The sequence below is a fragment of the Mesoplodon densirostris genome, chromosome 8, assembly GCF_025265405.1.
Source record: "Mesoplodon densirostris isolate mMesDen1 chromosome 8, mMesDen1 primary haplotype, whole genome shotgun sequence".
NCBI lineage: Eukaryota > Metazoa > Chordata > Mammalia > Artiodactyla > Ziphiidae > Mesoplodon > Mesoplodon densirostris.
Genome location: NC_082668.1, coordinates 105,821,555 through 105,837,913, shown reverse-complemented (window position 1 = coordinate 105,837,913; position 16,359 = coordinate 105,821,555).

Sequence of the window (16,359 nt, the reverse complement as noted above, 5' to 3'; positions counted from 1 at the left end):
AGATTTTCATCATTTCATATTATGTGGAGCTGGGAGATCTCTTGTGGACCAGTGTCCTGAAGTTGGCTCTCCCACTTCAGAGGCACAGCAGTGACTCCATGCTGCAGCACCAAAAGCCTTTCATTCACACAGCTCAGAGTAAAAGGGAGAAAAACTAGAAGGAAAGAAAGAAAGAAAGAAAGAAAGAGGATAAAATGAAATAAAATAAAGTAAGATAAAATAAAATAAAATTATTAAAATAAAAAATAATTAAGAAAAAAAAATGGACAGAGAGAACCCTAGGACAAATGGTGAAAGCAAAGCTATACAGACAAAATCTCTCACAGAAGCATACACATACACACTCACAAAAAGAGGAAAAGGGGAAAAATAATAAATCTTGCTCTCAAAGTCCACCTCCTCAATATGGAATGGTTTGTTGTCTATTCATGTATTCCACAGATTCAGGGTACATCAAGTTGATTGTGGTGATTTAATCAGCTGCTCCTGAAGCTGCTGAGAGGGATTTCCCTTTCTCTTCTTTGTTCACACAGCTCCTGGGGCTCAGCTTTGGATTTGACCCCACCTCTGCGTGTAGGTCGCCTGAGGGCGTCTGTTCTTAGCTCAGACAGGAGGGGGTTAAAGGAGCCGATGATTCAGGGCTTCTGGCTCACTCAGGCCAGGGGGAGGGAGGAATGCGGTTGTGGAACGAGCCTCAAGTAGCAGAGACCAATAGGACGTTGCACCAGCCTGAGGCGCGCTTTGCATTCTCCTAGGGAAGCCATCCCTGGATCACGGGACACTGGCAGTGGCGGACTGCACAGGCTCCCGGGAGGGGAGCTGTGGATAGTGACCTGTGCTCGCACACACCCTCTTGGTGGCAGCAGCAGCAGCCCCAGCTTCCCACACCCGTCTCTGGGGTCCGCGCTGTTAGCTGCAGCTCGCGCCTGTCTCTGGAGCTCCTTTAAGCAGCGCTCTTAATCCTCTCTCCTTGTGCACCAGGAAACAAAGAGGGAAGAAAAAGTCTCTTGCCTCTTCGGCAGATCCAGAATTTTTCCCGGACTCCCTCCTGACCAGCCATGGTGCACTAACCCCTTCAGGCTGTGTTCATGCCGCCAACCCCTGTCCTCTCCCTGTGCTCCTACTGAAGCCCGAGCCTCAGCTCCCAGCCCTGCCCGCCCCGGCAGGTGAGTGGACAAGCCTCTCGGGCTGGTGAGTGCCGGTCGGCACTGATCCTCTGTGCAGGAATATCTCTGCTTTGTCCTCCACACCCCTGTGGCTGCGTTCTCCTCCGTGTCTCTGAAGCTCCCCTCCTCCACCACCCGCAGTCTCCGCCCGCGAAGGGGCTCCTAGAGTGTGGAAACCTTTCCTCCTTCACAGCTTCCTCCCACTGGTGCAGGTCCTGTCCCTATTCTTTTGTCTCTGTTTATTCATTTTTCTTTTGCCCTACCCATGTATGTGGGGAATTTCTTGCCTTTTGGGAGGTCTGAGGTCTTCTGCTAACGTTCAGTAGGTGTCTATAGGTGTTGTTCCACGTGTAGATGTATTTCTGATGTATCTGTGGGGAGGAAGGTGATCTCTGCGTCTTACTCTTCCACCATCTTCCCCAAATCCCCTATTTTCACAATCTTGATAATGTCCTTCAATAAGCAAAAGTTGCTTACTTTTGAAGTTCAATTTATGTATTTTTGTTGTTGTTGCCTGTGCTCTTATCATATGTAATAGCACATTTCTTAATCCAAGTTCATGAAGATTTACTCTTGTATTTTCTCCTTAACAGTTTTGTATATTTTGTGTCTTGTGCTATGTCTCTGGTACATTTTGAGTTAGTTTTTGTAAAGGTGTAAGGTAATGGTCCAAGTTCATTATTTTGCATGTAGATCTATTTCTAAGCTCTCAGCTCTAATCCATTGATCTATATTTCCAGTCTCATGACAGCACACTTTTCTGATTATTGTAGCTTTCTTATACATTTAGAAATCAGGAAGTGTGAATATTTACAACTTTGTAAATATTTTTAAAGAATCTTTAGGCTATTCTGGTCCTTTCAAATCCATAAGAACCTTAGAAGGTGCTTTTCCACTTGCCAAAAAAAATGCTATTGGGATTTTAGTAGATGTGTTAAATATGGAGATCACTTTAAGGAGTATAATTATTCAAAAAGATTAACTCTTTCAGTCCATGAACATGTGATATAGTCCATTTATTTTGGTCTTCTTTAATTTATTTCAGCAATGTCTTGTGTAATTTTTAGTGTAAAAGTTTTGTACCTCTTCAGTGAAATTAATTTCCAAGTATCTTATATCTTGATGTTGCTGTAAATAAAATTGTTTACTTAATTACATTTTCAGCTTGCCTGCTGCTAGAATACAGAATTATTGCTAATTTTTTGCATGCATCTTGTACTGTGCAACTTTGCTGAATATTTATTTATTTAGTTCTAACAGTTTTATTAGAGGCCAAAACAAAAGAATATTATTTTCCAGACTTAAAATATAATAGAATTTGTCCTGCTAGATTTCAGACTTGCTTGGGACCCATGAGTTCCTTCTTCCAACTTGCCTCTTTTGGAATAGGAATGTCTATCCAATGCTTGTCCCATAATTGTATTTTGGAAGCAGATAACTTCTTGTCTAGGTTTATAGTTTCACAGATAGAGAGGAATTTTGCACAGAATGAGTTGTACCTGGAGTCTCAAAAACTGGGAAGCAACACAAATGCCCATCAATAGCTGAGTTGTTAAACAAATTATGATATACATGTACAATAAAATACTACTTAGCAACCTAAAAGAAGGATTTACTTATACATACAATAACATGGATGAATCTCAAAATAATTAGACTGAGTAAAAGAAGCAGGGTTAAAAAATAATGTGTATTGGACAATTTCTTTCATATCAAATTCTAGGAAGTACAAAGTAATGTATGGTGACAAAAAAGCAAATTGATGGTTATATGTGGAGTAGTGGGACATGGAAGAAGGAGAGGCAGGGAATGGAAAGGTCAATAAGGAAACTTTTAGGGGTAATGTATCTTGGCAATGGCTTCGTGAGTGTATGCATATATCAAAACATCAAATTGTATATTTTAAATATGTGCAGTTTATTGTATGCAAATCATTCCCCAACAAAGATGTTACATTTTTTTTCATTCAGTGTACTTTGTGAATAAATAATAAAATAAAATAATAATAATAATAATAAATAATAATAAAAGAATAAATACAATCAATTCTATCTTTGTACACTATCAGCAAAAAAATAGAAAATAAAATAAAAACACATTTTATGACATCAAAAGCATAAGGTACTTAAAATACATGTAACAAAAGGTTTGTAAAATTGTACATGAAAAACAACAAAGTATTTTGAGTAAATATGAAAATCTAAATAAATGAAGATATAAACTTATTAAGATGTAGTTCTTCCTAAATTCAATGCAATCCCTATCAACACTCAGCAGAGTGTGGTTTGTTTGGTTGATTTCTTTGTTTGCTTGTTTTGATGACAGTTAACAATGTAATTCTAAAAATTTACAGGAAAATACAATAGAAATAGGTTAGCCAAAACAATGAAGAAAAATAAGAATAACATTAAGAGGACTTACACTACCTGATTACAGCACTTACTACAAAGCTACAACAATGAAGATAGAAATAAAGACTAATGAAACAGAATAGAGAATCCCAACAGACCAATTTATTTTCAACAAAAGTGTCAAGATAAATCAATGGGGAAATTCTTTTTAACATATAATATTGAACAACTAAATAAATGTGTGGAAAATAATGAACCTTAACTTTTACTTTACACCATTCACAAAAATTAATTTGAAATGGATTGTAAACTTAAATGTGAAAGCTTGGATTATAAACCTTCTTGTATAAAACAGAGTATAATGTCCTTATACCTTTGAGGTAGAAAAATGCAAAACACTAACTAAAATTAACACACTAACATCAGCAAATATTGGTACAGATATAGAGAATCTTAAAGTCTCAGATATCACTGGTGGGAATATGTACAATTCCTTTTGAAAATGGTTTGTACTTTCTTATACAATTAAACACAACATACAGTCAGTTGCACCTCAACCCAGATATTCCCCTTTTTAAATTTATTCAAGGGTAATAAAAGCATATTTTAAAATCACACACATACAATTTTGGTAGTGGCTTATTTCACAATAGTCAAAACATGAAATAACCAAGAGTAGAATGGATAACTAAATTGAAGTATAGTCATACAATGAAATGTTACTCAGCAATGGAAAAAAAAATAAGGAACTGCATAGGTAATAACATGAATGAGCTTCATAAACATGATAAATGAAAGAAGTCAGGCACAAGGGTACCTACTCTGATTTTATTTATAAAATATTTAAATATAGATGGAAATGATTTATACTGGTAGATATCAGAAGAGTGGCTCTCCATCAAGGGGGAATTGATTGAAAGGGTACACAAGAAACTTTCAGGACTGATGAAATGTTCTATATTACAACTGAGGTGTTGGTTCTGTGGGGTGCACATTTGTCAAAGTTATTTGAATAATACACTTAAGATCTGCTCATTTAATTTCACCTGTAAGTGAAAAATAGACAAAACTATGGCAGCAATATTTATATTTTAGCAATGACCAAAAACTAGATACAATTCAGATGTTTATCATGGTAAAATAAATAAATTGAAATATACTCATTCAATGTATATTCATACAAAAATAAAAGTGAGCAAAGTACATTTCCAAAGTATAAGAATGAATGAATCTTAAAAATAAAGGTGAATAATAGAAGCCAGTCATGAGATAAAAACATGTGCTACAAATATTTTTATTAAGTTAAAAAAAGAAGGAAAAACTAATATTTGATGTTAAAAATAAGCATAGTGATTCCCCATGAAGGGGATACTGAATGGAATGAAAAACAAAAGGAGCTGCGAGGTTCTGATCCTGTTTTGTTTCTTGAACTGAGTGGTGATGGCATCGGTGAGTTTACAAAAATTTAATGAGACGTGTATACTAATATTTTGTATAATTTTCTGTTTGTTAGTTATCCTTCAAAATCAGTTTGCTTTAAAAATAGAAAAATAAATGTTTATTTTCTAATTTAAAGCAAATGACAAATTTGTAAATAAATTGTCATGAAAATTAATGAATTTTAAAAATGCCAAGTAAGATTCACTGAAGGAACAGAAAATAGTGGTTTACCATTTAAAAATATATTAATGTAAAGCCACATCAATATACTTATGAGGAATAATTATACAAGTATTTCAATGGATATATAAAAATAATTCAATAAGAGCCAACACCCATTCACAGTAAAAATTATCCTTAGCTAAGTGGGAATTGAAGAGAAAAATCTAAACCTACTTAATTTCAAACTTCTGAATGTTCTTTAAGTAAATAAACAAAGAAAAACAAGAGATATAAAAATGGAAATGAAGAAGCTATATCACTTTACCTTTACTATACCTAATATAATATTTACATTAAAAATCTGATAGAATTTATAATCGATTAGAAATAATCAAGGAGTTCATGAGAATTGTTATATAAAATCCACATTTAAAAATTTGGGCTTCCCTGGTGGTGCAGTGGTTGGGAGTCTGCCTGCCGATGAAGGGGACACGGGTTCGTGTCCCAGTCCGGGGGGATCCCACATGCCACAGAGCAGCTGGGCCCGTGAGCCATGGCTGCTGAGCCTGTGCATCCGGAACTTGTGCTCCGCAACGGGGGAGGCCACAACAGTGTGAGGCCCGCGTACCACAAAAAAAAAAATTAATAAAAATAAATAAATAAAATTTTAAACAATTAATGCCATCTGTATACAATACCGCAAAGGGAGTAAAATCTCATTATAAAAAGGTAAACTATTCAAAATAGCAACAAAACTTTAGTATTTAAAACCAATCTGAAAAGATAGAAACAAGATGTTCTTAGAGATGATGGTACAACCTGTTGAAAAAAATAAAAGAACACCTGCATAAGTGAAATAGTAGGCAATGTGTATGAATAGAAAGGCTCAGTGTTGCAAAGATGTCAATTAATCTACAAATCCAGTGGCATTCCTATTAAAATCCTAATAGCACAGTGCAGTGAAAATGAGAAATTGACCTTGCATTCATATGAAAAATTAAAGGCTCAAGAATTGAAAAGGTAATTTTGAAGGTGAAGACTCTATTGATGATATATGCTATCAGGCATCTTAAACCTACAGTAATTAAAACAGTGTCACATTTGTGACAAGAAAAACATGTAGATAGATGGATCCACACATATATGGGAGCTTGGTATATGATATATATATATATATATATATATATATATCAGTGGTTTAAATTTTTATTCTTCAATAGACTAAGTCCTATAGATTGTTTTACGTTCAGGAAAAGTAATAAAATAAGATTTGTACTTGGTGAAGACATTGTTATTACTCTGCCCAAATCCCCTATGATCCTTTTATCATTCCTGTACATGCTTCCTGAGTGCCTGTGTAGTTTTGTTCCCTATAGCCAGCATCTGTGACTCTTCTAGGTGTACTGACCTTGGCCTCCTGAAGACGCTTTGCCTTTTTCACCTCCTCCCACAGCTACCAAAATTGTGCCTGGTCATTTCTGCTTTGAGACAAAGGCAAAAACAAAAACAAGTGTGCTTAAAGTCCAACCTACTGGGAGGATTTCTTTTCATTTCTGTCCTTCAGGGATGTCAAAGAAATGGGCACCACTTTGGGGTGGTGCTGACCTATAGTGCAGAACCATCTGTAAATAAAACCCATGTTCTCTTCCTCTGTCAACAGACTGTGGGAAACTCCTCATGAGGCCTTAGGACAGGCTGGGAGAGAGAAGATAAGGGGAAATTGTGCCACTTCTTCATGAAATTTAACAGGTAACTCAGTGTCTGTTCAAGTGCTATTGGAGTGCTGATGTGCATGCCCAAACTGATAGTTTGGTGGATCAGACAACACCCTGTTCATGAAGGGCAACTCAGATCACACAGTTACTTGGTGGCCCATGGTTAAGTGTTCAATCACTACAATGGTCCAGTAGGAACCCAAGAGCTGTTTCTCAAAAGGAGAGTAGTTATCCAGAGTATGTCAAGGCTTTGATCCAAAATACTAAAGGAGTATGCTGTTGTTCACCCATAGGGACCTGCAGAAAGCACCATGCAATATCCCTAACTGTCATTGTCCCTTCAAACACCATATGACCATATGATCTACTGGATCATATGACCCAAGTAGAGGCCATCTCTATCATATACCAAGTGGCTCCATTAAAAACTAGCAGGTTTTTGAGTTACTTGGTAATGGACCAGAGTCACACACCCTAATGAGAAATATGGTGCCTCTAAAATCCAAAGAGTTTCACTAGATGTTTTGTCTTGTTTTGACCTTTAGAAGGGGCCAGATGCCAGAAGATTTCTTCTTCACCTTAGAAGAAATACCTTGGCGTGCTCTACCTCACTGGATCCTTAGAAATTTCACTGAGGAGGAAGCCCCTTGAATTTTTATGGAATTTATTTCCCACTTTCTTAGAAGCAAATATCTTACCACTATGTCTAGAAGTGTTACTGCTTTCTGCTCACCAGGTTCAATCAGCCTAATATCACCAAGGTGATGAACCAGCATGATGTATTGTAGAAGGAAAAGGAAATCAAATTTCTGTGGACTGTATTATTACAGAGGACTGACGAGTTGATATACCCTAAGGTAGAAAGTCTGAGAGCTAAAGAGAAAAGATACTACTGAAAGAGAGAATACTGTGTCATAAAGTTGGGGAATGTTAATACCTATACTAGGTAGGGAAAATAAGTTTGAATTACCAAAGAGGAAGAGCATGAGGAATTAGAGAAGTAGAAGGAAATATAAGAGAACACTGCTTTATAAAATGTAGCAGTGTAAAAAATATCAACAAAGGGGTGTGAATAAGCATTTTGGTGCCTAAGGTGAAGGGGGCTGTTAGAAAGGTGGAGGAGTGGGGGATGGTGAGGGGTCTCAAAGAACTTGAGAATTAGTTGATGAAAAATCTTAACAAATTTTTTAATGTAAGTAATCATAATTTTAATTTCTCATTCTCTGATTTTTCATAGAAGATTATTTTTCTTCTGTTTATTTTAATAAATTTATTTATTTATTATTTATTTATTTTTGGCTGCTTTGGGTCTTCGTTGCTGCATGCGGGTTTTCTCTAGTTGTGGCTAGTGGGGGCTACTCTTCGCTGCAGTGCACGGGCTTCTCATTGCAGTGCGTTCTCTTGTTGTGGAGCACGGGGTCTAGGCACACGGGCTTCAGTAGTTGTGGCACGTGGGCTCAGTCATTGTGGCTTATGGGCTCTAAAGCACAGGCTCTGTCGTTGTGGCTCACAGGCTTAGTGGCTCCGCGGCATGTGGGATTTTCCTGGACCAGGGATCAAACAAATGTCCCCGGCATTGGCAGGTGGATTCTTAACCACTGTGCCACCAGGGAAGCCCCTTTTCTTCTGTTTTTAAAGTTTTATTTTACTATCTAGAAAATAGTAAAATAAAGACTTTTGAATCTTTCTGAAGGTATAATTTGATTTTTATAAGTGTTCTTATGTTCCCTGGATTTTCTTTCTTTGTTCTTGTTATGTTTATCTGTTGTGTTGCTTTACTTATGATTTTCCATATCTACATGTTTCTGTAGTTCTATCATAAAAAATAAATATATTTTAAATAACTTGGAACATAATATTTAATTTTAAAGCACATACGTATAATTTATATCTTCTTTATTAGAAAAGTTACTCTGAATTACATTCCAGAGATATTAACTAGAGGATATTTTAGTTACCAAACAATTGTGTAAGCTGCTCTTTTTAGGAAACCACCCTCAGCAGGAAACCCCTTTTCTTGTCATTTTAAGCAAAGATACATTGTAACTTTTAAATCAGGCACCCCCTTGCTCTACTCATCTCTGGCCCTAGTACACCTTTTACATCTTTTGATCACACAGTACCTTGCCCAACCTGTTGGTTCTTCCCATAGATCAAAGAAGTAGGAATGAAGAATATGTAATGAACAGATGACCAGATCTCTTCCCTAGTTTCCCCTTCAGAAATCTCCCAAACAAACTGTGTGAACAAGACAACATCTAAAGAAAGGTCACAAGGAGTCAACAAGCCTGAACACAGTGGGGGACGGTGAGGACTCTGACCCCCCACCATCTCAATGATTGAGGTTACTTCCCTCTTTCCTTTTAAAATCTTTCATTGCTGAGCAGAATCTTCAGAGTTGATTTTTGGGAGACATGAGGCTGCCTTCTCCCCAGATTGCCAGCATTCTGATTAAAAGCAAATTTCCTTTCTACCAGCAACTCCCTCTCTCTCGGGTATTGATTTTCCAGCCGTGAATAGCCACACCGGAGTTCGTAACAACTGGAGTCTTAAGCTATGGGAAAATGGAATTGTTTTGGCTCACAAACCAGATGAAAAAAAATTGTAACCCTTTAAAAATATCAGTGACCCAAATAGCATTCCTAATTTTTATCTTTGCTTCTTCTCAAACCATTTTTATTTCAAATCATTATTTCTGAACATACTTATTGCAGGAACTTCCTTCATTTCCTTGCCTCAGTCATTTCTCCTCTGTTTTTCCTTTATTGATCAAATTAATCTTAATGTTGGGTTCTGAAACATGTGGCTTCTCTGTTTCTACTTCATAAAGCTCATCCTTAACTAGGTATTCAAAATTCCAAAGTGTTATCAATCAATATTTCTAGGACTACAATGAAATTTTAAATATTGTAGGAGTCAGAAATATTTGTTTTTTGTCCCAAATCCCCAATGTAATCTTCATCCATATATAACCAGATTAAGTAATTGTTGATCACATACACTCTAAAATGTTTCTTTGGATTGTACCCTATAGAAAACCACCTGCACTGAATATTAATAATCATCATTTGAACAAAAAAGCAGGAGGAAGGTCTGTGGTCAAATAAATTTAGTAACTTCTATAAACTTAAAAATGCTAATGTACATTGTAAAGGAAGGGGATGCATTATTCACATAGCATTTCCAAAATTTATAAGATAAGGAAAATAGTTTCATGTCTTTTCATCCCTTTGTAAAAGGGACAAGTGGTGGTCTTCAAATCTTTTTGTTTTACTACCCCCTAATTTTTTGATAGTACCATATTCCCTTACAGAAAGGAAGTTTATACCTAAAATGTTTCAACTATAGTTTAATTAGTTGCAAGGACATAACATCTACACTGTAAAAATTGACACTGAGAAAAAAAAACAAAGAAAACTTGTTACATCACTTTTTAAAATCCATGTAATAGATTCTGAATATCATAGTAATTTGCTATCTATACATTTAAAATATGATATGCTTTTCTTCATTAACAGTTAGAAATTTTAAATATCTTGATGCCTTTGAATTTGTATTTCTCTTCTACTTTCCACGGAGAATTTTAGCCTAATATCCTGTGTCATGTCTAAAACTCTTTTATCTCAATACATAAAGAATGAGTTCACTCACCTTCTCAGAAAACTGAAATGGCTCTTAATTGTTGTAATGAAGGAAATCATTTTTTTTGGTTGTTTTAAACTAACAATGCTGGGATTGTCAATCAATATTGCCATCTTTGTCCCATGATACTTTTATTTATTCCACACACTAGCACAAGTAGAATTTTCATTGAGTGACTTCCCTTGAGCTTTTTTTTTTAAGGTATCTGTCTATAAAAGCCCTTCCATTTTTCCAGAATGTCTAGTCCCATCCTTTACAACATTTATTTTATTTCTGATTGCTGAAATTCTGTCTGCTTTCAAAGTTTCACTCAGGTGCTTTCTTATAGTCACAAAAACTTCCTTAGTCACACTGTAAAATTTGACTGGGTGGAATCTCATGACACATTTCATTCTTCTGCACATTTTATCTACGTACATGTATGGCTTTTGTGTCCTACCTGACAATTAAGATTCTTGAAGACATAACACATATGCCAGTCACCTTTATATCCATCACAATGAGAGCATCATTATTTTACTTAATTCAATTAACAGGAATTTATCAAGGTATAGGTAAATAAAGTATCAACTGAGTTCTCAATCAATGAGGGACATTTTATCAGTTGAGTTGCCATAATAAACCTGGTTTACAATAACCACAATATATCAAAGAATTAACACAACCTACATTTATTTATTTCACTCCTCAGTGTGTGTGTTAGTTGGGGGTTAGCTGATCTAGGCTTGGTCCAGCAAAGCTTGGATCCAGACTGCACATCAGCTTTTGGTGTGCTTCGTGTGTCCTATCTGAGATCTGGGTTGAAAGGCAAACGATGATCCAAGGGTATGTCTCCTCATGGTGATGACAGAGCATGAGAGGGCAAACCCAACTACACAAGCACATCCCAAGCCTCTACTTGTGTTAAGTCTTGGTAACATTCTATCGGACAAAGAAGGTGCATGGATTCATAAAGTAAAAGGCACTGCGGAATAACACCAACACTTGGCAACACTGTGAACGTATAACATTACAATGCAGTAATGAACTCGGACCAAGAACTCAATCTATCATGGCCGTTTTGAATATAAGCATGAATGAACGGCCAGTCCCTCCTTCCCTCCCTCTCTGACTGCTTCTCTCTCTTCCATCCCCCCTTCCTTCTTCCTTTCCTTCCTTTTGAAAAAACACTTTCCCTGAAAAGATGATGATGTTCCTTAAAGAGATAAGAAAATGCAGTAGAGTAATAAATTATTTAGATAAAAATTGATGCAAATTGTTAAGATACAGAAAAGAAAATAAATGCTTGCTGAAGCAACAGAAGCGGAATTGGCTCAACTGGTCACATTGACTCTGACTGCACCTCAGACAATTTATTTGCCTTTAGAACGATTCCAGGAGGGGCTGGCAGGAGCATGATGGCACTCGTCTCATTTAGCAGGGCTTTCACACACCCCTCTGCTGCCGTGACCATCCTGGGGCTCTCAGGGCTGCAGCACCAGGCTTGTGAAACTGGAACAGCAAAGGCTGCTGGCTTCAGCTTAGTCCTCTACTGCCACCTGTGTGATGGCAGCGGCCAACACACTGTTTTGGCAAGAGCAACGTGCTCTTCCAGCCCTGGATGCATGATTGGGAATGGCACCTGAGGAACAGAAGGGAGGGAGAGGGAGCATGGGTGAGACTGGGTACTAGAGTCCTAGAGAACAAGGCTCATTATCTCCCCACATTGCAAAACTTTCCTCTGTGAACAAATTCAGAAACCCTTTGATAGAGTGTAAGAGAAGGAAAAGCATTACAGGTTGGCCCAGCATTTATCTAAAGAAAGAAAATGTCCTGAGGTCTTGGATGAATTCACACTGTGAAGAGACTTTGAGGGTATTCAAATAGTTCCATCAAAACAGAAAGGACAATTTTAGAAGTGATAGTGCAGGCTCTTCTCTGGATCATTAAGTCTAAATATTTATCTCTACCATATGCAGAATCAATAACAGAAAAAGAAACCAAGTCACAGAGAGGTTAAGTCATCTGGAAATCTTAAATATTCTGGGCTTGGTAACTATAGGTTAAAAATCAAAGTCTTTTAAGAGAGTTTTTGTTTCTAAACTGAATTTATGTTTGGAAAACAAATGTTTTGAATGTATTGGCTTAATTCAAACTGCAAAACAAGCATCTATAATTATAGCAACTGTTGGTGAATTGCTCTTTCAGGAAAGTTCTAATTTCAAATATTCTGTCTTGTCATCACCCATGTCAGACAATATGTTCTGATTTTGGAGTCAGGGGAACAATATTGATTTTGCTAAATTAATAAGTCTATCTTTTGGGTAGAATATAGAATCTTTGTATAATGCAGATTCAGGGATCTAGGGAGGCATAAGCCTCCTAATCCAGGGGCAAAACAAATGGTCATGTGCCTATAGGGTTTCAAGAAACCCAGGGAGGACTTCTGAATCACAAACACCTCGCCACTAGAGGAATGGCCCATAATAAGAAGTGACATATACACAGTCAATTTAAAAGGATTCAACTCACATCCTAATATATATTCTTGAGAGTGCATTTTTTAATTGTTTATTTCATTTTTCTAGGGGTTGAGTAGCGTGCCATCATTGGAGTAAAAGTTTAAAGTTTAAAAAAAATGTTTCAAAGAGCCACAGATAGAAAATGCTGGGGCCTGAAGTTTCCCACTGGAACACGACAGTTTGACATGAGAAGGTCTGCCACATCATGACAGGCTGTGCTGATTTGTGTGCGGGTCACCAGGTGTACTTGGCCTTGTACAAGCGTGCCCAAATTAATGCAACAGGAATGAAATTAATGCAATACACGGTTTTTGTTTATTTGTTTAAAGGTAGTGGTTGGAAACATGCTGTGGATTCAATCAGCCTGGGCTACAGTCCAAACCCTGTCAAATACCTTCCACTTAATCTCTGAGATGCAGTTTCCTCATATCTAAAATAAGGCTAATACTAGTTGGTTAGTTATAGGGTTTTGCCATGAGAACTAAACTGCTTCTTGCAAGGGTCCTTATGACCCCAAATAAATAATCAATTAATAAAAACTATTTTATATTACATAAAATGTTTATATAAAAAGCCAAAGGTGCTAATGGAATTCAGGTACTATTCTCTCTCTAATGGAAGCAGAATAACATCCATATAAACTTCAGTGATAATAAGACTAAGGTAGGGAATATACTAGAAGAAATTCCATGGAGTTAGTAAGGCATCTTAATATTGTGGATAAGGTTACAAAGAATAGTTTGTCATTTACAGTTTGTGCAATACTTGTTGTAGTTCCTTAACTTCTCTGGGAATTGCTTTCTTTGTATTTTGTTTGTTTGTTTTTTTTACTGAAGTATAGTTGATTTACAATGTCTTGTTAATTTCAGGTGTACAGCAAAGTGATTCAATTATATATATATATATATATATATATATATATATATATATATATATATATATATATATATATAATTTTTCAGATTCTTTTCCCATATAGGTAACTACAAAATATTGAGTATAGTTCCCTGTGCTATACAGTAGGCCCTTGTTAGTTATCTATTTTATATAGAGTAGTGTGTATATGTTAATCCCAAACTCCTAACTTATCCCTCATGCCCTTTCCCCTTTGGTAACCATAAATTAGTTTTCTATGTCTATGAGTCTGTTTCTGTTTTGTAAATAAGTTCATTTGTATCATTTTTTTTAGATTCCACATATAAGTGATATCATATGATATTTGCCTTTCTCTGTCTGGTTTACTTCACATAGCATGATAAGCTCTAGGTCCATCCACATTGCTGCAAATGGCATTATTTCATTCTTTTTATGGCTGAGTAATATCCCCATTGTGTATATGTATCACATCTTCTTTATCCATTCATCTATTGATGGACATTTAGGTTGCTTCCATGCCTTGGCTATTGTAAATAGTGCTGCAATAAACAAATATCATAGAATTTTTGTATCACAATGAGTGAACAAGTTAAAACAACTTTTAAACCAGAAAAATATTACAAATTGAAATTTTCTCAGAAGAAAAAAGTAAGAAAACAGGAGACATCTTAATATCTACATATAGAAGGTGGGATTTCAGCTAGATCTTAAAGAAAGGAAAGTTTTCAAATGACAGTTGACAGAGAGGAAAGGAGCTGGCACTCCAGCAGAAAGCAGCTCCCTGCAAAACCAAATAATTATCCACCTCCAAATTATTTTAAAAATATTTATTTATTTATTTACTTGGCTGTGCTGGGTCTTAGTTGTGGCATGCGGGACCTTCACTGCTGCATGCAGGATCTTTAGTTGCATCATGCAAACTCTTAGTTGTGGCACATGGGATCTAGTTCCTTGACCAGGGATGGAACCTGGGGCCCTTGTATTGGGAGCTCAGAGTCTTACCCACTGGACCATCAGGGAAGTCTCTCCACCTCCAAATATTAATACTGCTGAGTTTGAGAAAACCTTCTACAGATAGATGAGATACTGGCATAGCAGACGTAGAAGTTCAGTTAGGGAATGTTCGTGGATAATGAATGCCAGGATGGGGAACTGGGACTTCTGTGTACAGTGAGAAAGTCAAGAAATTTGCTTGTCAAAATTGATGTTTTTTGCGTGGTAATGAAAGACAATCATTATGGATATAATCATGTGGATATAATTTAACAAATCACTCTTATGCAATTGTTATAGCAGACTAAATATAAAGATAAATTAGATACAAAATAAATTTTAGTTGATTCACTGCATGTCTGTAATGTTTTCTCACTTATAGTGGGTCTCAAACAGTCTTTCTCATCACCCGCATTTCCAGCGAGATTTTATTATCCGTTCTGAGTAGACAGAGGAGGTGTTGAAGTTATTTATCCCCTTGGTTGAGACCAAATGGTAGTGTTACTTGTTTTATCCAATGGAATGTGAGCAGAGTGAGGCATGCCTGTTCAATAGAAAGGATGTAAGAACTGTTACATTAATTCACTCTATCTCTTGTCATGGCATAGATGGGTATGTTTTCCAGGTGTTTCAGATAAGAGAGAGTGGAGCTTCCTAACTAATACAAAACATGCCTTGTTCTATCTTACTGGACCATTAAATATGTGGGATATGGGGTCAGTCATCTTTATCTCTAGATTTCAATCTCCATACATTTAAAATGAAGAGTTTAAGATAAATAATTTTTGATATTTCCTTTAGCTCCAACTTTCTAAAATATATATTAACAATGAGAAGACAGTCTTTTTTCCACTTTTTTACCTAAACCCTTGGTTTTATGTAGGCATACTGTTGGAATGGAGATTAAATATACAAATACTCAACAATTTAGAGCATTAGTGTCAGATCACAGCTTCAATTTCCCTGAGGTATTATTGCTCCACTATGAGTAGACATATCATTAGAAAGTTTAGAAGATGGGAAAGATTTAATTACTGAGGAAAACTGAAATGTTTAGGACTACGATATAATTTGGCTTGTGTAATCCAGATAACTGAAGAGCAGGTGGATAATTCTTCCACATATGAGGAAAATAAATTCCAAATAGGCTAAAGGACTTGGCCAGGGTTGCCAGTCTGTAAAAGATGAGTCATAATCTGTATCCCAGCTCCTGTGCACTGAAGTGACTTGATAACTTCACAGAACAGTCTATATTACTCTAGTAAATATCTCACCTCACATTTATTTGTATTCAATATCTTTTATGCACATTTAACCTCTTTCCACTTTATTGCACACTCCAGAATGAAAAGACCAGGGCCTGCATTTCCTCCCATTCTGTGTTTTTATTAATAGTAATAGTATTATTAATCTTTTTATTTTGAGATAATTGTAGATACCTATGCAATTGTCCAAAATAATATAGACAGATCATGCGTTCCTTTTAAGAAGTTTACTCAGTGATATTTTTTAA